Genomic DNA, 26,920 nt, shown 5'->3' on the forward strand with positions numbered 1-26,920 from the left:
AAGAGGAGACTACATATCAAGGATACTGGAATTGGGTCAAGACCTTGTTAATCAATATGACCCTAACCTCGGTGAAAAATGCTGGTTGTGTTTATCTGCCAGCCCCTCATCTTAGCATGCAGTTCCTGTCAAACCACAACTCTGGGCAAGGACAAAGGCTACAATAGTCCTTGAAAAAGATAGTAGGAATAAAGCACCAGTATCTCCGATACAAGGAGATTTTTATAAGTCATTCCAACGGCTGGGAAAAAGCCGCCTCCCTATTGCTGGCCCAATAGCCACTGGTGTGGAACTCATAGGAACACCTTCACTGTGTGTAAAGAGATATCAGAAACCTGGTAGGCCTATAGGATCCCTCACAGAAGAACAATGTCCATCAGAAATTTCCTTTGGTCCTAAAATGGACCTTATGGATGTAAAACTAACCAAAGATCTTTTTCCTTCTGCACATCACTCATCTCATCATAAGGTCACTTTCTCACTACCACCTACTGCCACAGTCACAAGATGGGGAGGATGGAAGGGATCCGGGAATGCCTCCCTGGAAAGATGCCCCAGTCCATTCCAACCCCCTCGTTTCCCTATCTGGCTCTCCATTAGATCCAGCACAGGCCTATGTATCCTCTTTCCCCCTGGGAATAATACCTCCTGATATCTTCTAGAAGGCCCAATCATCAGAGTTAAGCAAAGGGACCCTTCACTAGAAGTCCCATTACAGCCCCTGGCCGGAATGTTTGTAGCAGGGACTTTGGGGGTCTGGACTAATGAAAAGAACCATCGAACCCATGCTTTCTCCATGAACATAGGCGTGTGTGTAGGGGAAAAGGGTGTTTTCTTTTTCTGTGGAAAAGATGCTTATTTATGTTTACCAACAAATTGGACTGGAACATGCACACTAGTACACCTTTTTTTTTTTTAATTTGATTTATATGCCGCCCTTCTCCGAAGACTCAGGGCGGCTTACAATGTGCTCAGCAATAGCCTTCATCCTTTTGTATATTTATACAAAGTCAGCTTATTGCCCCCACAAACTGGGTCCTCAAGTTTTCCTAAAATAGGTGTTGTCAGTGGAGAACATACCATTCCTGTTCCTCTCATGGGGCATGTTCAGAAACGGGTACCAATCCTAGTCCCACTATTAGTAATCATGGGGATAGGAATAGGGATAGGAACTGCAGTGGGAACAGGTATAGGTGGTTTAACACACTCAGTAGTACAGTTTCAGCAATTATCAGAAGAATTTCAAGAAAGCCTGAATCAAATAGCTGGGACTTTGGTGGAAGTCCAAGATCAGATAGATTCATTGGCTGCAGTGGTCTTACAAAATCGACGTGCCTTAGACCTCCTAACCGCAGAGAGAGGAGGTGTGTGTGTATTTCTGGGAGAAGATTGTTGTTTCTACATGAATAAATCAGGTGTGGTCAGAGGAATTGCCAAGGAATTGCAGGATAGGGCATCCAAGATAGGTCAAAGATTACAAACACCGGACATGTGGTTTTCTTGGGTGCCTGGATCTGGGTGGATTAAACAAATGTTATTTTTGTTAATTTGTGCTGTGGCGGGCCTAGCTTTTATTCCTTGTGCAATCCCTGTGCTGAGATAGCTATCTATCAGAGCAGTGAAAGAGATACAAAAGGAGAAGGCGTGTTGACAGAGCGCTTTATTGAAGAAAAAGTTCATGATACAGACACATATGTCGAAATGGGGTCTGGGAAAGAATGGAGAGAGTACTATCTTGCCTAGATTAATCATATGTTGTGTATTGTGTGGAATATTATATATTAGCTTTGTGTATTAGAAGACATAGAGTGTTGTGTAAGCAGTAATGAAAGTTTATGCATGGAAAAACTTCCATTAAGGGGGGGAATGAGGTGGAAATGAGGTAAATAGAAGAAAATAAAAGGTGAATAAAAGAAATAATCATTCCAAGTCAGGTATATAAAGTCAGATCAAATCCTATGAACTCTGAGTAACCTTTGAATGAACTCATCTATTCACTTAAGTATACGTGCTGGCTAAAGGCAGCTGGACTTCATTATTAGTAAAATATATCTTCTGAGGAGACTCAACTGTCATCCAGCAGGAAAGTTAAGAGTGGAGTTCTGGTGAATGAAACTAAGCAATTAGTTCATGGATGTCCCCATAATTACTTGACCTATGGCCCTGTGTCAAACCCACTGATTCTATACATCTTCTTAATAGAATCAAATGTGAACATCTGGACGGATATACATGGGATACAAAAGGTTACTTATTGTTTAAAGTATAGTAATAATTTCAGCATTTAAACATTACAGCACTTAAAGGACAGTTGTAAAACATAAAGTGATAGGTTAGTAAAAGTTGTAATAGTTTAATCATGAGTAAATGATGGAGTAGTGAAAATGTGTAGCCTAAATAATTTTATTAAATAGTAGGTAATGGTTTGATAATTAGTAAAGTGTAATGTAAGTGAAATGTATTTTTAATGTAACCATATATGGAAGCCGGAAAGGCTCATAGAACTCTTTGTTTTGAAAACATATTTAAGTCATAGAATTATAATCATTCTCTGTTCAGGTTGCAATAACCAAACATAGCACTGAACCTTTGCGCAAATAAAGATATCTGTCTGACCCAGGAATGTGCTTCAGCTCCTCATTTCTACAACACTTTTGTTGTAAAATTTCTGTCTAGAATCAACAATTAACTGGAATTTAAAAAGCATTTCACTAACTTAGTTAAAATGTTACCTGAAGGAAAATAAAGAGAGGGGGGAAAAGCTTTACATCTAACAGATTGTGTGCTGAATAACTTACTGATTCTGATTACAATACCAATCTATGCAAAGAAAAAAACTTAAAACAGTTCCAAACTGGTAAAATTTCATATTATTTCCCATATCCATGCACTAGCGTATATCTTGTTTTCCTCCCCAAAAAAGGTAGGTGTGTCTTATAGTCTGGAGCATCTTACGCTCTGAAAAAAAAATGTCTTCAAAAACAGCCAATTCACTCTAACATTAACAGGAGAAACCAATTGCATCTCTTAGGAAAAACTTACTTGTGTTTTTACATTTCATTTCTTTTTCAAAAGAGGAACTTTATTAGTTTTTATTCTTTTGGAGAATAGGATTCCGTATAAACATAATGGGCTATTTGTAGCAAAGCCAGAAGTGGATGAAACATATTGCATTGTTTTTAGAAGATCTAGCTGGATTGTTTAAAAGGAATTATTCTATACAATCCTGAAGGAGATGAGGAAAATCTCTTTTCAATGGAATTTTATATATTTTCATTTAGGATTATGAGTCTTTCTTGCACATTTTTATTTGTTCATTTCTGTTTATAAATAGGAATTTACCAATTATTTCAGGGGGCTGATTTGAGAATCATTTGATTGAACTATAGTTGATTGTTTTATTTTATGCAAAGTCATGTGAGTCATTTTCATTAGTTACATTATACGCACATTGCATGGCAAAATGAAAATACTGCAGTCTTTGAAAACCACATTTTCAGGAAGTTAGACAAATGCAATATAATTGGCTGGAAAAATATGTCTCTCCTTATTGCTGGTCAAATATATTTAAGTTTTCCTCTTTCTCCTTCTTGTACCCTTCTTGACCAGAACAATAACTAATGGAGCCTAAGAGACATACCTGTATGTGAGAATATATTCTTGCATGTGTATGAGCACATGCACTTTCTTACACTTTCATTTAGCTTTTTTTTTTTTTTTTTTTAATAAGCTAAGTATTCTTAGTGGAAAATGCCACCATTTACATTAAAATTGATGTTTACGGTAAGTGTCAAAATTACCTGGTAGTAAATGCTATTTATTAACACAATTAATTCTATTTTTTTATCATTGTAGAATGATATAAATTATTCTGTTATAAATTGCTACAGATACTTTAATTTTTTTCCTAATTTTCCTTAGCATGGCAAAACTACTGCAGGGGATCAAATTAACAGAAAATACCAGCACAAGGGCTACTGCCTGGTTGTAATGGTTCTGAGTCTCTGTGGAGTTCCACATATCCTGCTTCTTGGGAGAAGCAGCAGGAACAGCCATGAAATCGATGCCTTTGCCCATTCTACTTTCAGTCATTGACCTTCTTCACCAGTTTGCAATTGAAATAAATCCTGTCACTTGTTTTGATCCATATGAAGATATCCACTTGCTTTAGGATCCAGGAAACAAATGCATGGAAATATTTTTGAAGTGTGTGGAAGGAGGGAAGGAGGTAATGAATTGCCTTTCATTGCTGAAGTTAAAGCATTTCAAAAGTAGCACCAGGTACATACTGTAAACTGAATCCGCCCCCCCCAAATGTTATGTAATATTGAAGAGTAAAATTTATAAAATCTGGTTGGGAAGATGGATGGATGGATGATGTCAGATCTCTATCGTGATACTGCCATTCCTGTGGGGAGAGGCCCTGGATACATTTATTAGCTTATTGTTGTCTTCCCATACATCCTGTATCCCCCTAGTTTATAGCCTTTATCCTGGGACCTCTGTGCCCTAAGCTTGATTTACCTTTGGGGGAATGTAATAAGAGGGGAGGGCCATGTATTTTGTCTCAGTCCTGAAGCTTCCTGCAAGATGAGCCTGGGAATTGCTTATCTCTTTCTCAGGCTTGCCATTCTAACAACATCTTCGGACCTGTGGATTGGCTCATTCAACCTTGGACTGAGGGGAGGGGTTTCTAACTACTTTATCCTAACTGTATTGCCTGAGGGGGACTTTAGATCCTGCTTTCCTTTGTCCTGCAATCACTCTCTTTCAATAAAAGATTCCTTTTAAATTGCTGAAGTTTTAAGAGTTTTTACTTTCTTGAATGGAGAGGAGAGACAGACCCTTACAGATGGAGAAGAACTTTTAACTAACTGGGGAATTATTATCAGAGTTAGAAATAACATTAAGTAAATAAATAGCAATCCCGGTTATTTCAGTTAGTGCCTGTAATGGTTTATATCAGTGGTTTTTAATGTGGGAATATGGCATGGACCCTCAAGGGTCCATGCCATATTTCTCAGGGGCCTTAATCTCCTGCTAGATTTTTTGTGTTTTTAAGAATTTTGTTCACTATGACACAATTATGTCTGAACATAATTCATCATTTTTGTTAGCTACTACAAATATTTTGTCTTTATAATATAAAGACAGGTTATATTGTATGTGTGCACTGTCTGTTTTCAATGGTAGTGTTGGAAGAAATGTCCATCTGGGTTCAATTCCAAGTGGGGAGAAAGACACTGGAAACATGGAGACTGCTTGGAAGGATGGTTTAATGGTGAACAGGACCACAAGGGTTTGAAGTCTTGGGTTGTCTGTGTCCCAGGCTTGGTTGAATGTTGCTGGGTGATGCAATGAAGGGCAATTTCCTATTGTGGCTGAATGGCTTTGCCCTGAAGGATAATCCCATCATCCTGGAGCTGAGGTATTTTATTTTGTAGATAGACTGGCCCAGTCTTTTGTCTTGTAGATAAGCTGGCACCAAAATATCTGCTGCATATCTTGCACTACCTTTTTCTCCTTTTTTCCCCCCTTTGTCATGGCCACCTGGACAGGCAACTGCCTCTTTTCATCCCAGGCATCAAGCAAGTCTTTCATTGGGGAGTCATGACCCTCGAGCTAGAGCATCCCATGTTTCCCCTCTGATGTAGAGATTCAATTTGGCTCTGCTGGGTCCCAGTGAACTGAGTCTCCTAGTGAGACAACTGCCCCACCAGCAGTTTTCGGACCAAAAGGGGGTCTGGGAGAACTCTGGTTCCCTATCAGAGTATGGACACCTCCTGTAGGGATTCTCCTGCCTAGCACTTTTCAGATCCAAAAGGGGTCTGGGAGGACTCCACTGCTCCCTGCAGTGAATACAGACACCTCCTGTTACCAGCTTTTTGTTTGCTCACACTTTTCGGACTTAGGAGAGTCCGGAAGGACCTCTGCTTGCTTCCAGAGGTAAGGGCCCCTTCCTCTCACAGGGCTTTTGCTCAGTGACTTCCCCACTGGTTCTCCAAGTTTAACTCTCTCATTCACTTTTCCATTCCATTTTCACACACTCACTCTCTCCTTTCCCTAACAGAAGGTCCTGTGCTCTGGCAACACCTCCCCACCACCACCACCAAATGCTCTGCAGACTCTGTTGGTAGACCAGAGCCTTTATGCAGTTAGGAAATGCACAGAGAAAGCACGATCCAGCTGTGATTGGAAAAGGGATCTATATGTCAGGTATGCTTCCTTCAGTATCTAGGAAAGAAAAACCCAAACTCAAGCATTTTGAAGAATTTAGTACTTTTACTGAATATGAAATGAATAGCAGCCCAGTTAAAGCTGGAAGTGAGCAAAACGCGCAAAATGCATCTACTAAGCTTCTCCCCCCCTCGTGTTCATAAATCATCAGCCAATCCAAAGGTCTTCCAAAGGTCAGGTGGCAACACGTCTGGCAGCATCATTCATCAGGAATGTAGGGCAGTTGGTCAGCCGTGCCCTTTTGAAGATCCACTTTCGTTTCTCATGAAGACACATCCTACAAGGAAAAAAAAACACCTCCTGCTTCTTCCCACCCTTTGCTCCATAACTAATCCCTCCCCCCCGTTTCTTATGGCAGCTGAAGCAGGCAAAGCTGAGGCTGACACTATACATCTTTAGCTGAGAAAAAAAAAGAGGCGTAGCAGTGTTTTGTTTGTTTTAATGTTTGTTTTGTTTGTTTTATTAAATTTGTATACCGCCCTAGTCCAGAAGGACTCAGGGCGGTGAACAGGCACAGGATAAAATACAGAAATACAAAAGTTAGAAACAATTTAAAACCAAATTAAATAATTTAGCCCAAGACAATTAAAATCCCAATAATTTAAAACAGCGTTCAACTGCCCCCTGGGAAGTTACCAATTCTAGGTGATGCCATTTGGGCTACAGGAAGCCCCAGCCGTGTTCATGCAATTGATAAACGAAGTTCTACATGACCACCTGTACAAAGGGGTCCTCGTCTATCTAGATGACATTCTCATTTACACGGAGACCATAGATGAACACATACTCCCCGTACACAAAGTGCTGGAAAAACTGCTGAAAGCGAACCTCTATGTCAAACTGTCAAAATGCAAGTTCCACCGATCGCGTCTGGACTATTTAGGTTACCGAGTGTCAAACGAGGGGATAGAGATGGACCCGGCTAAAGTACAATCAGTCCTAGACTGGCGACCCCCGCGCACCCGCAGGCAACTACAAAGCTTCCTAGGGTTCGCGAATTTCTACAGGCAATTCATCCCCTCCTTTGCAAGAATTGCCAAACCTCTGATGGACCTCCTAAAGACAGGAAGTCCAACAACGAAACCCCACCCAGGACAGCCTCTACAATGGGACTCGGCCTGCCAACAGACACTAAAACAAATGTTTGCAAAAGAACCGGTCTTGAAGCATCCTGACCCCGAACAACCCTTCGTCATCCAAGCAGATGCCAGCAATGTGGCAGTAGGGGCAGTCCTACTCCAAAAGAACAGCCAGAGGGACCTGCAACCTTGTGCCTACACATCCCGCTAACTCACCGACACAGAAAGACGATGGGCGGCATGGGAAAAGGAAGCGTTCGCGGTGAGATGGGCGCTGTTAACCTGGCAACACCTGCTAGAAGGAGGCCAGACACCGTTCGAGGTCTGCACTGACCACAAAAACCTAGAGGCCCTCAAGACCCCACGGAAGTTATCGCCCAGGCAAGTCCGGTGGGCCCAATACTTCAATCGTTTCAACTTCGAGCTGAAGCACATCCCAGGGGGGAAGAACTTTCTGGCCGATGCCCTCTCCCAAATGCCTCAATACAACAGTAAATGTGAGCAGATAGTGAATCCCATCATCCCTTCTGCCCAAGGAGTGGGCCAAGTAACCACCAGACGGCAGCATCGAGACCAGCACGGCCAACCCCCGAGTGACCTAACAATGAGGCTCAAGGCAGAAATGTTGGCGGACCCCTGGTTCCGAGACAATCAACATCTCTTGACAAAGAGAGATGGCCTAGTATGAGAGGGACAAAACTTTATGTCCCAGATACCTTGCGCACCTTAATCCTCAAGAGAAGTCACGATGTCAAACCAGCGGGACATTTTGGCTTCCTAAAGACTCTGCACTTAGCTCGGAGACAGTTTTGGTGGCCCCACATGAGAAAAGACGTGGACAGCTATGTAAGAAGTTGTACCATCTGTGCCACGATGAAAACCCTACCAGGAAGGCCTCCGGGGCTGCTGCAGCCAGTAGCTGAACCGTCAAGGCCATGGGAGGAGATTGCTATGGACTTCATAGTCGAACTGCTGAGGAGCAGCGGAAGCACAGTGATCTGGACTGTAATAGACTTGTTCTCCAAACAAAGGAAAGCAAAGGAAAAAAAATGTGTAAAAGGGAAAACAAACCGCACCTCCCCCCCGTTTTTCTACTTCTCTTGTTCAGAACAAAAAGAAACGGGAAATATAGGGAGGAAAAATACTACTCCTGTCTCCAATTAACATCGTAAATACCTCTTCCTAATTCTACTTCTCCATAGGATCTCCCTCATCTCTCACTTGCTCATTCAAACACTTGCTATTACAACATAACAACAACTACAACAACAAACTCTTGCCACTCACTATTTTATTATACAAAAGGAGATCTCTCAGGGGTTCAACGCACAGGCATTTACAAATATCAGGATCACCCTACCACCCCCATTTAAGGGCTTACCACACACACTCATATTTATTCTGCAATCAGACCGTTTAGTGTATTCCAACACACACATGCCTTCTCCCTACCAATTAGTCAGCATAAATACTTCAGGGAGCTTTATTATCATTCTCAGTATTATTATTTTTTTACAAGACAATGAGCTCTATTGCCTATACAACTCTCATTACACACACATACCATTTAACAACATTTTCAAACCTGGAATAAAACCTGGGAAGGTTCCATCCCTTCAGATACCCATTTCATTTTCATCCTTGACATCTTGTAGCCTATTCCTCAAGCAGTGGAAAACTTCAGGATGCGGTTTTTAATCAAAAACTTGATTTCGGGCCCTAACCACCATCGGTCCTCCACAGCTCCAAGCCTAAGCCAAGACGGTCACTTAATTAGCCGGCACACACATATCACCATCACATCACATTAATCAAAGACAAAATATTTGCATTCAACCTCAGGTAGGAAGAACAATAAACCTTCCTTACTACATTCCTACAGAGTTTTCTGCCTCATCCAAGAACAAGAAAGATCTGTATACCAAGCTCACATCCGAGAAGAGACAATGCATCCCTCCCAAGCAGATTAAGACCTACTTCTGGAACAAATATCACATCCAAACGTATAATACACTTTCCACAACTCAATTGCACATTCTTCACCAGTGGCACATCAAAAGGTATACCCTTGACACCCCTTTATCTTAATAGTTACACCTGTGGGATGCACTCCTCTAGGCAATTTACAAATAGAGGTTCTAGTCACACCCGTATCTATTAGACACACATGATCCTCCTCCTCTGGACCCACTAATCATCCTCTTCTCAGGACAAATTCTAGCAAAATGCCTCTTCTTTACACACACAAAACACTTTTTGCTTTCCAATCCACCAACACTAGGCTTTCTTCCACTGGAGTAATCCTCTCCCAATTCCAGGACACTGTCGCCGCATTGCAACAGAAGTTTCACAAAACCTTTTCCTCTTCTACCTAATTCCTTTCCCTCTCCTGTCTATTGCAACCCAGACACCATCATTTGACTTTTCTTTCTTTCTTTTTCTCTTCTAGTCTTGGCCTCGTCCCTATTCACATAGACCTTTTGAGCTTCTTTCAACAGAGCAGCAATATCAGTAGTAGCCCAATTTTTAAGCTTCTGTATGTCTGGCCATGATTTCGTCACAAATTTCATTTTCATTAAGGACTCATAAGCCGGCGTTTCAGGAGAAAGACCAGTGTGCTTATTCAAATTGTCCTTAATATTTTCCAGAAACACAGACGGTGTTTCTTCCCACAACTGTTCCACCTCAAAAACTTTTGTTAGAGTTTCTTCCTTGAGGTACAGCTGTCTTAACTCCCTCCATTTGCTCCCAATCGGCTAAATTATTATTATTCCAACCAGGATCAACTAATGGAGACTTAACATCACAGCAATGGGCTGAGCAGCCCCCACTTGGATTTTATCCCAAAAAAGCCATAGCTGCCTTTCAAATTTGTGACCTCTCCTCAGGGGAGAACAAATAACCCAATATATGCTGTAACTCGACAAAAGTATACAGATTGGGTCCCAGGAATAAATCCAATGACTCGGACAACTTGATCAAATCCACCTGCAAAGACGGTATATTTCTTTTATAATCTTCCAGATCAGAAGATGTCAAAGACACATTCACAAAAGTCGCAATACCATTTGGCATTCCTCTTAAAGGAAACGTTCCTTTAGTTTTTGAACATGTAACACGAGGAGAAGTGGATGGATTCTGTTTCACAGTTACTGACAATTCACCCAACTCCTTCTCCAGCTGCCTATATTACTGCCCTGCCAAAGTCTCTTCCTTTCTGCTCCCAGCAGCAACATCAATTCCACCCACAACTTGGATTATACGAAGGAGGGGGAGGTGAGCATGTAGCATAAACTAAAGGATCCCAGCCTTCCTCTTCTTCTTCCTTCCCATACAAAACTCTAGAACTTCTCTGGGAAGAGGGTCTAACTACTGAACATGGAACTGAGGTTCAACATATAACAATTGAGCTTTCAACTTCTTTTTTCACCAAAACGTTCTTCAAAGCATTGATCCAATATGGGTCTGACTCCCCAAATTTACTCCACCTATAATTAGGCTGTATCAATACAAACATCAGCCAAACCTCCTTACAATAATTAATCATAGTCACCTTATCTAATACCTTTGTATAAGCTTTCAACCAATCCTCTGACCACTGTGTTAACAATTTCCCTAATGGAGATATGGGGGATGGAGGGTATTTCAGTCTCAGCAGCACTTTTCCCTAGTAAAGGCCCCATACTGTCCCTAGCCTGTATTACACTAATTATACACACAAATCATACAGGCCATACACACACAAATATACACAAATCCAAACCACCAAAAAGAAAACATATACTCACTCCTGGTGCACCGAAGCCTTCAGGAACGTTCCTCTCTGTCCAGACATTCACGTCTCCGCCTCAAGGTTCATAGAAAAGCAATTATATTTCTCACATCTAGCAAATCTAAATTGCACGGCAGAGCTGATCGTCGGAAATACTGGTTCAGACCAACCAGTAGCTTTTTTTTTTACTACTGGCTCACCAAATTGGTAGCTTTTATCACTACCAGTTTGCACAAACCGGTGAGAACTGGTAGGGTTTTACCACTGTCCAGGGGCCCATTGACCATGGTGAATGCCAGGGGGAGGATCAGTAGAGGAGAAAAGTGAACTGTAAATAGGCTGAGGTGGGTGGCTAGCAGCAAAGGAGGCATGACCAATGGTCCATGCCTAAACGTCCCATTCCGAAAGCCTGCTATAATGCATATGGGTCAACATAAAAGGAAAAAAGAATGACATTGCCATAGGTGTATATTTCAGGCCACCAAACCAAGCAGAAGAAATAGATGAACTATTGTTTGCTAATCAGTTAACAAATGTTTGTAGGAGAAACACCATAACAGTAATGGGAAATTTTAACTATTCTAACCAGTGGTGGGTTGCTCCCAGTTTGCACTGATTCTATAGAACTGGTAGTAAAACTGGCGGGAGGCTCCACCCACTGACCCTGACATCATCAAAATGCTTCTGCACATGCACAGAAGCTTCTGCACTTGCTCAGAAGAATGCACGTGCATGTGAGCTTTGCTCGCACACACGCACAGCCCTGTTGCGAATTGGTAGTAAAGGTAAGTAGAACCCACCCCTGATTCTGACATCAACTGTGAGACAAACTCTGCAATAAGTGGGAGGCTGAACAGGTTACTGACAAACCTAGCAAACAACTTGGTCACCCAAAATGTAGAGGAGGGAATTAGAGGGACAGCTACACTGGACCTAATTCATACTAACAGAGAAGAAGTGATAGAGGGGGTTCTAATTTCTAATTTCAATTTATTATTACAATCTTAGACCAGAGACCAGAACAAATAAAAACACTCAGTATATATACACTTAAAAATTCTAGTATAAAATAATAAATAACAACTAAAATATATAATAAAATCCAGTGTCAATTATACATAGTCTGACTATACGATAGTTGCAATCCCTAAACTGTGTGGCCTGTTGTAGATTCAACACTAAAAGGGAAATGACTGAGCAGTGCAAAGGATTTGCCACAATTGTTATATAACATCACTATAATGGCACGTGTTTGCGATGAATCACCAGTGTTGCTGCGCAGAATCTAGCCACCTACACTGTAGTTATGGACTGTTCATCCTTAAGCAGCCTGTTATGGTCCGCCAGCAGCCTGCGGAGCTGGCAGTGGAGTTGGACAGCAATGAGGCTGAGGAAGAACATGGGTGTTCTGTCCCCGTCTCCACACACACACACACAGCCAGCCGAGGGTTAAAGGAAGCACTTGGCACACACAGTTTGTTTATCAAAAACTTGGCAGCAATACGAGCACCGACTGCCAAGTGCCTTTACTTCAATAAACGGAATATCCCTTCACCAAATAAACAGAAATACACACAGTTTGCAAATGTCCAGTTCAAAACAAGAAACCTTCAGCAGATTTAAGCGTTGTTCAAAGTGACTAGCCAGAGTTAGTTTTTGTCCGTCACAGAGTCTTAAATGGCCACCACACTCTCTTATATAGTCTCTGGGGTGTGGTCCAGTGACTCAGCCTAATCCCTGGCACGCCTCCTCAACTGCTGCAACCGTTTATCACGCCTTTGTTGGCGTGGATCCAGGAACAACAGATCGCCTCCATCGCTATCATCAGAGACACTTGGCTCCTGGCTAATCTCCTCTTCCTCAGCTGGCGCCTGAGGCAGAGCCAGAGAGGAGGGGCCTGGAGAGGGAGGCCTGGCCGACTCCTCTCCTTCATGTTCGGAGCCTTCTCCCTCCGATAAGATAGGCTCGGAGGACAGAGCCACAACAATGGGCCAGTCCTGGAGGCTGGGGAAGGCCTGGATGAGGGCTCTGCGTCGGAGGCAGAGATGGGGCCAGGGCCATCGGGGAGTGATGGGTGGACTTCGGAGCCTCCAGAGGCTGACAGTAGAGGCAGAGGAACAGGAGGAGCTGGTTCCTAGTGCACGTATAAGAAGAGCTGCCAGAAGGCAGGAGCAGCTAAAGCAGAGAGGATGACTTGGGAGTAGGGCCAAGAGATGATTGGCCCCTCCCATAAGGCTTAAAAGGCCAGCAATGGCTCTTGGCTTCTTTGCCGGAAAACAACCGTTGAGAGAATTGCTTCTTGTTTGGCTGTAGTTATTTCTTCTGTTCCTGAACTATTGCCAAGAAAAGCCTTTTCAGTTTGCCTAATTATCCCAAGGTCAGAGATAAACTAAAGACTGGTATTTTGAGGACTTTGCTTTCATTTAATTTAGAATACGTTAAGAATGAGTTAATTCTCAGCTGTTTTAATAAAATCTGTTTGTTTTTTGGAACTGTTTTGCATTTAATATCAACTATATGGGCCTGGGTCACAACACAGCCACTGAAGATAGGTAGTGTTGGAACAGCCAGAATACCTAACAGTTATTGGCAGAATATGTTTTTTCCTAATCTCTGTATAAAAGGAACATCCAAGGAGCATGTGACCCACAGTCTCCATCTCGCCTAAGCTGCAGGGACAGAGTCTTTCAGTGAATGGTATCCTTTTATAGTGCCGTACAGGACTGCCGATGGAAGCTCATGGTACCGTGGAGTGCACATGCTTTACGGTGGTTTGCTGACTCCAACTGACTAAGATAGCTGGCAGGAGCAACAACACATCTAATGGCATCTGGAGCCAGAAACAGCATAAGTCCACCTGCCTCTCGATGTCCTCCACCTTTGTCGCAAGGTTTGTCTTGTTAGATCATAGTCTATCTTGATTATTAAAACTGGGGAGAAGCCTAGTTTGGCAAGGTTGGACTTGACAGCCTTGATCCATGATGAAGAGAATTTGTCTTGGAGGATTAATAGAGCAAGACCTTGCGGAAAGAAGTTAAGCTTTAGCCAGAGATTTAAGGACGCTATACAGATTATTGCTTCAACTTTTCTCAATCCTGTCTCCAGGTGCAGAAGTGCATTTGAGACACAACACAGCATCTGGAGAATTGATCTAATGAATTTGGATTGAACTATTTCTAATAAAGTGAATAAAATAATAAGGTGAATGGGAATAAAGTGAATAAAGTAGGAATCATACAGAGTCAGTTACATGAACTCTAAAGGACACTCTTTATTCACTTTATTATAAGGGAGAAAGGGTCAGTTAAAGGACACTCTCTATTCACATTATTATAAGGGAGAAAAGTGCTTGGAGATTGTATTAAAAATCAGCTAAGTCCCATTATTGGTAATATATCTTCTGATAAGGCCTAGCTGTCACGGAAGGACAGCCATATGGAAAACATTTAAGGGGCCTCACTGTCAAAGACACAAAGACATGTATGTTACGAAGAGTTAATTAATACCTAAGGACAGCAATAAATCTCCCATATTAGTAATTACAGAACTAAGGAAGGTTCTCTAGCAGAACTAAGGAAGGTTGTCTGGCAGAACTAAGGAAGGTTGTCTAGCTAAAGATAAAATAATTACAGAACTAAGGAAGGTTGTATAGCTGAACATAACCTTATAAACTAGAAAATAATGGTTTAGTAATGGTTTAGTAATTAGGAAGTGTGTCAATTATCATATAACAAGTGTATGTTAACCATATATGGAAAATGCATGAGCTCACTAAACCCTTTGTCTTGGAAACATATATAAACTGTCTATCAGAGCTCTTTCTTTGTTCAGAATTGCAGATACAAATTGGTTCTGAAACTGCGCAATAAACTGACTCTGGTTGACCCAGGAATGTTGTTCAGTCTTCTCTTTCTACAACATTTTCTGGTGACTTGCACGAAGGGACTGAGGAACAAAGACCATTGTTCTGCCTGACGGGCTGCCCCAGCGGGGACCGACGCCTTCCCAAAAGAAAGTCCATCGGCCGGCCACTAGGACTCCATTGAAGTCTACAGAATCTTTCGGTGAAAAGGTGCCGTGAACCCGCTGGAGAAGCAGACCAGTCAAGGATCCTCATGGTCAGCCAGATCCAGAGACCTCAACAAAAGTCCAAGAGGAAGATGCCTGCAGGCAAGTATAAGTCAGGGAGTTCGAATCTCCCTGTTAAGGGGTACCCACCAATTTAGTGGTGGAAGAGGGGGCGTGATCACCTCCCTAGGAGACAAGGTGGCGTCCTAAAGTCTCAAATAAGGAGTTCAAGTCTCCTTAGGATTGTGTGGGTGGTTAAACCGTTGCAGTTCTCATTGGTGACCTTCGAGTTTCAGGCGCCGTGAGTCAGCGGTAGTTTTGTTAGGATGGGTGGTCATAATAGTGTCCCCAGGACACCATTACAATGCATGTTAGCCAATTTTAAGAGTGCCTTTAGTGAAGACTATGGTAATCCCCCGTGTGATCCAGATACCTTGAAGATATTTTGTATAAATATATGGCCTAACTTTGGCGTAAGTTGGCCAGAAGAAGGATCGTTGGATCCAATAGTGATATCCAAGGTACATCGGATCATTACCTGGGATGGCCATTGGGACCAATTCCCATACATAGATCAGTGGCAGATCACTCAGAAGGCAGCTCCCCCTTGGCTTAAGAAATGTCAGATGGAATGTGTGAGAGTGTGTTTGATGAAAGAGAAAAATAAGACCAACAGAAAGATAGTTAAAACCAAAGTTTTTAATCAGGAGAATGAGGAAGATGTTAGCCATCCTCCCCCATATGCACCACATCCCGTGCCCCCAAGACGAAACCCCTATCCACCCTTGCCAGTGGATGTGGTGCCAAGAACCATCCAGCCCCGGAAACGCCAACAGCAAGTTAAAAGGGAAGTTAAGAGTGATGGGGAAGAAGAGACAAAAGAAGAATCTAAACCCATTAGTTCTCGAACTCGAAGCCAGACGAGTTTGAAGAAGGCAGAGACTCTAGCCCCCTTGAGGGAAGTTTTGAGTCATGGAGCTGATGCCCAGGGACACCCCATCATTCATCCCTTGCTGCAATATCAGCCATTTACAACTACAGATCTACTTAATTGGAAACAGCAATATGGCCCGTTTAGCAAAAAGCCCACAGAAATAGTAGATCTATTTAATACCATAATGCAAATGCATAGACCCACATGGGAAGACATCCAGCAACTATTAAACACCTTGCTCTCCTTGGAGGACAGAGAAAAATTCAAAATCGCTAAGGAAAAAGTCCTGATCCATATGTATCCAGACATTGCCAATGCAGCGCAAAAAGCCGAAGCAGCTGCAGAAGTAGATCCAAATTGGGATCCCAATGATAGACAGCACCAACCTCTATTAGCTGCCTACCGCCTCCTATGCGTAAACAGCTTAAGGGAAGCAGCAAAAGGTCCCGTTAATTATGCAAAAACCGCCACACTATTCCAAAAAAAGGATGAGAGTCCTAAGGGTTTTTTATTCAGACTAGTAGAATCCTACAAAGTCAATACTGGGATAGACATGGAAGATCCGGCAAATAGATACCTGCTAAATGAACTGTTTATCACTCAAAGTGCCCCGGATATCAGGAGAAAATTGCAGAAATTAGAAGAAGCTCTAGGAAAAAATACCAGTGAACTCCTGGAAGTTGCCAGAAGGGTCTACCTGAATAGAGATAGAGAAGAGGGAAAAAAAGGAAGATATTAGAGAGAGAAAGAGGACTGAAATGTTAGCTTTGGCCCTGGGAGGAGTTACCTTAGGGCCCAACCAATGTGCCATCTGTAAAGAAGAAGGACATTGGCAAAAAGAGTGCCCCCATAGAAGAACAGAATCAAGAGTACTCTATGAGCGTGGAAGAGCTATGTTGAGAGCAAGAAGTTTTAGAGGAACCCCGAGAGGAGCCTTTAGAAGAAGAGGAGATACTGACAATCGACAACCCAGCCAGTCATACCAGAATGAAGAAGTAATCAGCTTAGCTGAGATGGAATGGGACGACTGAAGAAGCCAGGGCCCCATGGACTCACCCACGGAGCCCATGATGGATTTATGGGTGGGAGGACGTCAAGTCTGTATGATGATCGATACTGGAGCCAGTCAATCAGTAATTAATAAATAAGTGGCCCTCTTGTCAACTAAGAAAGTCAGAATTCAAGGAGTGTCAGGTACACCAGCCACACACAGCCTCCTGAAACCGGTTAAATGCAAGGTTGGGAACGGCCTAGTAGAACACCAATTCTTGTATATGCCTGAATGCCCAGTTCCGCTGTTAGAAAGAGTCTACTTTTTAAAATGAGAGCCACCATTTCCTTCAATGATAATGGACAGTACTTGACAGTGTCACATCCAGTGGAGGAAACTTGGCGATTAATGTTAATACAAGACCCAATTCAGGAAAGTACATGGGAAGAATTTAATGTTCCTACCCTGTGGGCAGAGGACAATCCCCCTGGGCTAGCTAAATTTGCCTCCCCAGTAGAAGTCAGTATTATGTCCCTCAAGAAGTGGCAGAAGCCATTCAAGTTTTAATTGACAAATGCTTAGCCGCAGGGATACTTAGAGAAACTCAATCCCCATGGAATACCGCAATTTTTATTGAAAAGTTTTACAAAAAGTTTACATATTCCCCCCCCCCTTCCCTACCTCAACCTCCCCCCTCCCCCCTCCTCTTCCCAGAACAAATTACAGGGTATAAACTTCAACAATCATAATCAATCCTAGTCTAAACAATTATGACATTCCACATCTCTTGTTCCTTCAATTCCCTAATTACCCACCTAGCTTTATTACTTAAAGACACACCAAATATCTATATAATCATTCATAACCTATCTGCAATTTCTTATTCCGGTATTTATTTGGAATATAATCTATCCATCTTCTCCAGTCTCTTAAATATCTTTCATTTGAATGATCCTTCAAGTACGCCGAGATTTTTGCCATTTCCGCTAGGTTTGTAACTTTCATTGTCCACTCTTGGATTGTAGGTAAATCTTGCTTCTTCCAATATTGTGCCACCAACAATCTTGCTGCAGTTATTAAATTCAAAATCAATTTAGTCTCTATGACTGTACAATCCGTAACTATACCCAGCAGAAACAGCTGTGGTGTAAATTTCAACCTCTTTTTAAAAATATTTTGTAAAATCCACCAAATTTTTATCCAAAACGCTTTAACCTTTTTACATGTCCACCAAATATGAAAGTAAGTGGCATCCTCACAATTACATCTCCAACATTTTGGTTGTACATTCGGATACATACGAGATAGCTTTTTTGGGTCTAGATGCCATCTATAAAACATTTTATAAAAATTCTCCCTTAAATTTTGTGCTTTGGTAAATTTTACATTTGTCACCCATATTTTCTCCCACGTTTCCATCATTATTGGCTGTTCAAAGTTCTGCGCCCATTTTATCATACAGTCCTTAACTAACTCTGTTTCCGAGTCCATCTCTATCAATATATTATACAATCTTTTTATGTGCATTGGGCTTTGGTCTCTAATTTGTTTAATTAAATTTTCATCACTTTGTATAACACCAGTTTTCTGGTCTTTTCTCCATCTGGCTTGTAATTGTACATATTGAAACCATGTTTGAGTTATTTTCTCCTCTTTCAACACATTCACAGATTTTAATTTTAATATACCTCCCTCCATAATGAGAATATCTTTATACGTAATTATATCGTGTCTACTTTCTATACTCGTATTCTCTATTGCGTGCCTGGGTGCTGCCCACATAGGTATGTTTTCATTTAACTTATATTGATATTTCTTCCAGACACGCAATAAAGCATTTCTCAGTATATGACTCTTAAATGCTCTATCCACCCTTTTTTCATACACTAAATAAGCATGCCAACCATAAACCAAATCATGCCCTTCAATATTCAATATCCTTCCATTTGTTAAATTAATCCAATCACTAATTGCTGATAAAACAGCTGCTTCATAATACAATTTTAAATTTGGCATTTTCAATCCTCCTCTTTCTCGTATGTCCTGCATTATTTTCAGTTTTATCCTTATCCTATTTTCAGTTGGGTGAAGGGGTACCACCTTCATGGAAAACAGCTTTTATTTCGCTAATTCCGAAAGAAGATCAAGATTTGACACATCCCAAAAATTATAGACCCATATCCTTATTGAATACAGATTATAAAATATTTGCTAAGATATTGGCAAATAGGTTAATGCTAGTAATGCAAAAAATGATTCATGCTGATCAAACTGGTTTTATACAAGGTAGACAAATGAAAAATAATGTAAGACAAATTGTTGACATATTGGAATATTTGGAAAGGAATAACCAAATCCCTGCGGTGCTTATATTTCTGGATGCGGAAAAAACTTTTGATCGATTAGATTGGCAATTTTTATTGAGAGTGGTCAATAGGATGCAATTTGGGAATTGCTTTATGCAGTCCATAAAAGCAATATATCAGGAACAGACAGCTCAGATAATTATTAATGGTAGTTTGACAGAAACTTTTAAAATTGAAAAAGGTACGAGGCAGGGATGTCCCTTATCGCCATTATTATTTATATTAACTTTGGAGTTGCTGTTAAATAAAATACGTAATATAGATGAGATAAAGGGAATCAAAGTTAGAGACTATGAATATAAGATATGGGCATTTGCAGATGATTTGGTTATGACCTTAACTCACCCAGTGGAATCAGCAAAGGTTTTGATTGATATAATAAAACAGTATGGTCAAGTATCTGGGTTTAAGATAAATATTGGAAAAACAAAGATGATAGTTAAAAATATGACAGCTAATCAAAAAGAGGAGTTACAAAGTGTAACGGGATGTGAAATAGTTAAAAAAGTTAAGTACTTAGGAGTTTATATTGCATCTTCTAATGGTAAATTGTACAAGTATAATTATGAACTGATATGGCATAAAATACAAGCTGAAATGGATAAATGGAAAAAATTACAATTGTCCTTGTTGGGTAGAATAGCAGTTATAAAAATGAATGTTTTACCTAGGTTTTTATTCCTCTTTCAAATGATACCAATACTAAAAAAGGATGCCAGCCTGGAAGAATGGCAGAAAGGTATTAATAAGTTCGTATGGCAAGGTAAGAAACCATGGAATACCGCAATTTTGCCCATAAGGAAACCAGATGGGGGTTGGAGGCTGGCACAGGATTTGAGACCCATCAACAAGGCGGTGGTCTCACTCCATGCGATAGTCCTGAACCCCTATATTTTGTTGGGGACCATCCCTCATTCAGCCGCATGGTTCTCAGTTATAGACCTGAAAGATGCTTTCTTCACTATACCCTTACGCCCTGATAGCCAAGACTTGTTCGCCTTTGAGTGGAAAGACTCTAAATTGCATAGACATTGTCAATATGCATGGACAAGACTGCCCCAAGAATTCTCCAACCCTTTTTGGTCACACCCTTGCCTTGGACTTGCAGCACTTTCAACCAGTTCAGGAAGGAGACTGTCTCCTCCAATATGTAGATGATGTATTAGTAACAGGAACCACTCAGGATAACTGTTTCAAAAATACCCAAACCCTCCTTGAATTACTGAGAGACTGTGGATACAGAGCTTCAAGGAAGAAGGCTCAATTAGTAAAGAAAGAGGTTACATATTTGGGATACACTCTGTCTCAAGGTCAGAAAAATTTAGGGTTACCTCGGAAACAGGCAATCTTGCAACTGCCCCCGCTGAAAAATCGAAAAGAACTGCGAGGCATTTTGGGAGTCATGGGCTTTTGCCGTTTATGGATTCCCAATTTTGCCTTACTTGCCAAACCTTTGTACGCAGCAACCCGGGGGGCAGAAACAGAACCTTTTGAATGGGGCAAGGAACAAGCAAATTCATTAGGCCATTTAAAGGAAACACTTACATCCTCTCCAGCGTTAGGGTTGCTAGACCTTACTAAGTCCTTTCACCTTTATGTAGATGTTTGTCAAAATGTGGCATTAGGGGTATTGACTCAACAGCAAGAATCATGGCAACAGCCGGTGGCTTACTTTTCCAAACAGTTGGACAGCCCTGCCCAAGGCTGGCCACACTGTCTTAAAATTCTGGCCGCTGTGGCAGAACTTATGAGAGACACAAACAAACTGACTTTTACCTCAGAAGTAGCAGTCTACACATCCCATGCGTTGCAAACTATTCTAGAAAACAAAGGACACTTGTGGATAAGTAACCAGATGTTGCAAAAAGATCAGGCTCTGCTGTTAGAAAACCCCCAGATAAGTCTTCACCAATGTGCCACCATTAATCCAGCTACCCTCATGCCTGTACCTGAGGCATCCCTCCCGTTGCATGACTGCCTACATGTGTTAGATCATCAGTATTCCTGTAGACCAGACTTAACTGACACCCCTCTTCCAAATGCCCAGCTTACTTGGTTTACTGATGGCTCCAGCTTTGTGGAAAATGGAGCTCGATATGCAGGATATGCTATAGTTAGCCAACATGCCGTCATTGAAAGTGCTTCTCTTCTAGTAGGTACAAGTGCCCAAGCAGCTGGGTTGTGGGGACTCATCCGAGCATTAGAACTAGCCACAGAGAAGACTATTAATGTGTACACGGACAGTAAATATGCCTTTTTGACTATTCAAGCACATGCAGCCATTTACAAGGAAAGGGGCTTCACTGATTCTGCAGGCAAACTAATCCAACATGCCCCTTTAATTAAGAGATTGATTTTTGCTGCACAATTTCCCAACTCCTTAGCTGTCATCCATTGTCCAGGTCTGTCAGGGCGTTGATTAATCCCATTCTGCTTTTGGGATAATCGTGCCTGATTACGAGGAGTGGATCGAGACCTTTTCCTTGCTGCATACTTTAAGAAAACAAACCCCAAAGAAAATATCTTCTAATAAAACCCATTTATTTGTTATAAAGAAAATAAAACATCTCACTAACTAAGAAAAGTAATTGTAATTGAATTATATTCAAAAGTAATTTTGAATATAGTTCGTGCCAGCTGCTTTTCTCAGCAGCCGGACCTCCTGGCAAGAGAACAAAGGAAAGAGTGTGAAAGAATGTGGGTGGACATGCGCAGTTTAGCTTATTGATAACAATTCTTGGCAAGCTACGGAAAGTCTGATACTCCAGAAATAATGAGCTCAGCTGGTAAATAAAAGAACGCAGTGACAATCCCCTTCTTTTGCCAGTTGAGCGAATATCAGTACATCATCAAATAAGGCACATCTTCTTACGCAGATACTTGTGTTGAGCTGCTGGAAGTGGTTTGTTGAGCATATCAGCGATTTGATCATGTGTAGATACATACTGCATTTTAACAAAACCTTTTTTCACTAAATGTTTTATGTTTTGATAACGGATGTCAATGTGTCTGGACCTAGAACCTGTAAAATGTGATTCAGAAATATAAACCACCGATTCATTGTCTTCCATCACGGTGATCGGTCAGATCGGGTGTATCCAGATATCTGTGACTAAAGCATCAAACCAAGTTAGAGAATTACATGCATCTGAAACCCAAGCATATTTAGCTTCAGCAGATGAACAAGAAACAAAATTCTGTTTACGTACTTGCCAATAAACAGGACATCCATTTAAGAACATCATATAACTTGAAGTACTTTTACGTGATTTCTTATCACTTGCCCAATCAGAATCTGCATAACAACTTAATTCTGCATAATCAGTATGTGTTGGTTCTAACAATAACTTCATGTGTTTAGTGTATTTTAGGTATCTCAATAATTTCTTAATGCATGTCCAATGAAACTGTTTTGCCTTACCTACGTGTCGAGACAAGAGATTAACACTAAGTGCAATGTCGGCTCTGGTCCAACTACTAATGTACAACAGTGACCCAATAACTGAACGATAAAGTGTTTGATCCTCGAACTCAGGACTTGCTTCTTGTGTCAAGTTATGAAAATCTGTTTACATGGGTGTCTTTGTTATGTTAGCATCCTTCATGTTGCAATGGTGCAAAATTTGTTCAATTTTATCTTCTTGTGAAAGACTAAACCCCTTCTGTGTTTTTTCAATCTGAACACCTAAATAAGTGCTAATGTGACCTAATGATTTCAATGTGAAGTATCTCTGCAAAGCTTTGGCAAAAATTTCACTCATTTGCTTATTTGGACCAATATAAACAATATCATCAACATAAACAAGAACTATCTCATATGCATTGTTAGATCTTTTTGTGAACACGCACTCATCAGTTTTGGACTTAATAAAGCCCATTGAATTTAGTTTGTCAGTAAGACATAAATACCACATTAAACCAGATTGTTTCAGACCATAAAGACTTTTGTTTAGAAACCAGGTATCCCCTTCTTGCTGTCGGAATCCTGGAGGACTTCTCACGTAGATCTCTTCATCTAGGTCTGCATGTAGATAAGCTGTGTCAACATCAAACTGGAAAACTTCTAAACCAAGGATAGTTGCAGTTGCTAAAGCAATTTTTACACTCTCAGTTCGAACTGTCGGTGAATAGGTATTTGTGTAGTCCTCAGGATAACGTTGAGCGAAACCCTGAGCTACAAGTCTGGCCTTGTACAATGACTCACCATTTGGTTCCTTTTTGATTCTGTAGACCCATCGAGTGCCAATGACCTTTTTGTTTGCTGGAGGTTTTGCAGGTGTAAACACTTTAAGTTTGTTTAGACTGTCCATTTCCACCTGCATTGCATCATACCATTTGTCTTGCTCTGAATCAGGAAGCTGCTTGATTTGTGTGAAATTATCAGGTGGAAGTGTAACATTGCAAATCAAAGGCAAGGGTGCTTTTGTCAGTTGCCAAGAATATCGTTGTGGCCCTCTTGGAACAACTGTCGGGCCAACTGTCGGGACAACTGTCGGGACAACTGTCCAGTCTTCTTCTGTTTCATCCTCATCCTCACATTCGTCGCTAGTGTCAGCATCCATGGCTTGCAAAGACGGAACATCAGGTTGAGAAGAACCAGTGGAATCTTGATCATCAATCTGTGCGGCATCAGCAGTATCATCTCTAGGAAAATAAACTCCAGGATCATTGGAATGAATCCTGGACCAGTCAATATCTTCCTCAAAATTAGCAGATTGGGAAATCACAATTACATGTTTAGAGTCAAATAAATTTGCTCCATTTTGAATTATCATCAATACCCATAAATCTCAGTCTCTTTGCTGTTGGACTTCCTTTTCTTCTTTGAGCTAAGGGAATGTTCACCATAGCATATGAACCAAAAATATGGATGTTTTTAAGATCAAGCTTGTAGCCATACAACATGAAGAAAGGAGTCTGATTCATTACACTGCTCCAAGTATGGTTGACAATGTAATCTGCATATTTTATAGCTTCACCCCAGTATATCATATCAAGGTTGGCGTCTTCTAGGAGACAACGCATCATGGTTTGCAGTACCCCTTGTCTTCTTTCTACGACCTCATTATGAGCCGGTGTGTAAGGGGCTGAAGTCTGATGAAGAATTCCATTCTTACGCATCCAGTCCTGGAAACGCTGAGACATGAATTCAGCACCACGATCACTCTGGATTCTCGTGATGCGAACTTGGTGTTGGGTAGAAACAACGGCTGCAAAGTCTTTAAAGATCTGAAAGGTGTCTGATTTTTCTTTCATAGGATATACATATCCATATCTAGAATAATTATCAACAATTGTTAGAAAATATTTTCTACCACCAAATGATGGCGGGAAAGGACCAACTATGTCAATGTGAACCAAATCAAAAATGCGTGTTGACAGGCATGTAGCGTGTTTGGGAATGGCTGCTGCTTTGGATTTGGCCTTCTTGCATACAGCACAATCCAAAAACATCTTACACCCCTTTAGATCCAAACCTTTTGTGAACTCTGGCATCTTCCTAAAAACATGGAAACTGGCATGCCCCAATCTTCTATGCCATTTATGGATACACCTGGAATGCAAACGTTTACCAGTTAGTGAATTCTCAACATTAACAGTTTTATGAGGAACCTCAGGCTTGCTCTGAGCAACCTGTTTACCAATTCTCTTATTGCTGGCTTTAGGACCCTTTGGAATAGCAACAGGATCTTTCTCTGGAGCATCTCTCTCTGGGCCTGTGCTCTCCCTTTTTGGAGTTTGTATACTTGCCTGTGTTTGCGGTTTAGGCTTTGCCTTTAAATAATAAACACCACCAATTAATATGGTTTCAGCAACAATATCTCCATCTTTAACTATGTAACTTGCTTTTTCAAGGTGGTGAACTTGGAACTTTAATGCTCTAGACAAGTGACACTGACTAAGCAAATTACTGGTTGCTGTTGGTATGTAATAAACATCAGGAATGAATGCATCGAGCTCTTCAACATAAACAGTTCCTTTTCCTTTGACCTGACAAGGATGATTTGAAAAAGAATAAAGTTCACCTAGTTCAGGTTCAGGCTCGTGCATCTGTGTAAAAAGTTCCTTTCTGTAGGTAACATGCAATGCTGCACCACTGTCCAAAGTCCACAGGAGTCGTCTGTCGTACTCTGGTTGAGGTTGTGGATCATTGATTAAAGCCAATGTGGCGAGTGGAGCTTGTGGATCACGCCGGGGACCACGATGACCTTATCTTCCACCTCTGCCTCTGCCTCTGGAGTCTGTTCCTCTGGGCTGGTACGTGACGGGAGCTGGAACTCGTTGGGGACAATCCCGGGCGGCATGTCCCACATGATCACAGATGTAGCATCTTGGCATCCTTGCAGTGTAGGTCCTTCCTCGGAAGGGGCACCTAGCTGGAGCTCTTGATGCGGGTGGTCCTCTCAAATGTGGCATGGCTAGCATGAGTGCTTCTTCTTCAATTAAAAGTCTGCATACATTGTCCACTGTGCATTGAGCAATAGGGACTTGGTTAATCTTTGTAATGGCATCTTTCCATTCATAGTTCAAAGAGTTAATAATAATGCTGATCATTTGAATATCATCAATGTTATAGCCTCTTTCTCTCAATTCTCTTCTCAGTCCTTTCAGTTTGGTCAAATGTCCTCCAATTTGTTCACCAGGTTTCAATCTCGAACCATGGAATTGAGACATGAGCAAACATGAAGATTCAATTGAAACAGGCCTGTAGCAATTTTCCAATTGGGCCCAAATTTGTTGGACTGTTGCATCAGGCGAAAATGTAACCTGCAGTTCAGTATCCATGGACATCAATAATGTTGTACAGGCTTTAGTCTCTAAGTCTCTTATTGCAGGGGACCAAGGCTGAGCAGGGGGGTTAAAAATCATACAGTGAGTGCCTTCTCTACGAAGTAGCAATCCAATCTCACTGACCCAGACCTTATAATTCTGTCCTGACATTTTTAATTTGGACTCACCAGCTAGTGGAGCAACAGAAAATGCCTGTTGAGGAATGTGCATTTGAAGTGCTGGCTGTGGAAGTAAAGGCACTTGTTGCGCTGGAGGTGGACCAGGAGCTGGCCCTGGTTGTATAGCTGGAGGCATGTGTGCATGCATTTGTGGCTGCTGTGGCTGTTGCACTGGAATCTGCTATGTTCCAGCTGCCATTTGTGCTTGAGCTGCAATATTAGCATGACCTGCTGGAGATGCAGTCATTTGCCTTTGCTGCATTAAGCTTTGTTGTGTTCCATCTAAAAGGACACCAGCACCACCAGGGGGTGCTTGAGTTTGGGCCTGTGGAGACACTTGTGGGATTGCAGCCTGAATCTCTGAGTGAGTTAGAGACAGGTTTGCCAGGGTCTGCTGTAATAATTCAAAATGCTCATGTAGACTATGTTGCCTTTCAGCTTTCTCTAGTAAATTACTTTCGCCAGCAGATGGTGCTGCACCTTTAGTTTCGGGCAGCTCTGCATACCTGGCACTTGTAACTTT

The sequence above is a fragment of the Pituophis catenifer genome, unplaced genomic scaffold (genome assembly GCF_029215685.1).
Source record: "Pituophis catenifer annectens isolate HBS135680 unplaced genomic scaffold, rPitCat1.0.hap2 SCAF_8, whole genome shotgun sequence".
Classification (NCBI taxonomy): domain Eukaryota; kingdom Metazoa; phylum Chordata; class Lepidosauria; order Squamata; family Colubridae; genus Pituophis; species Pituophis catenifer.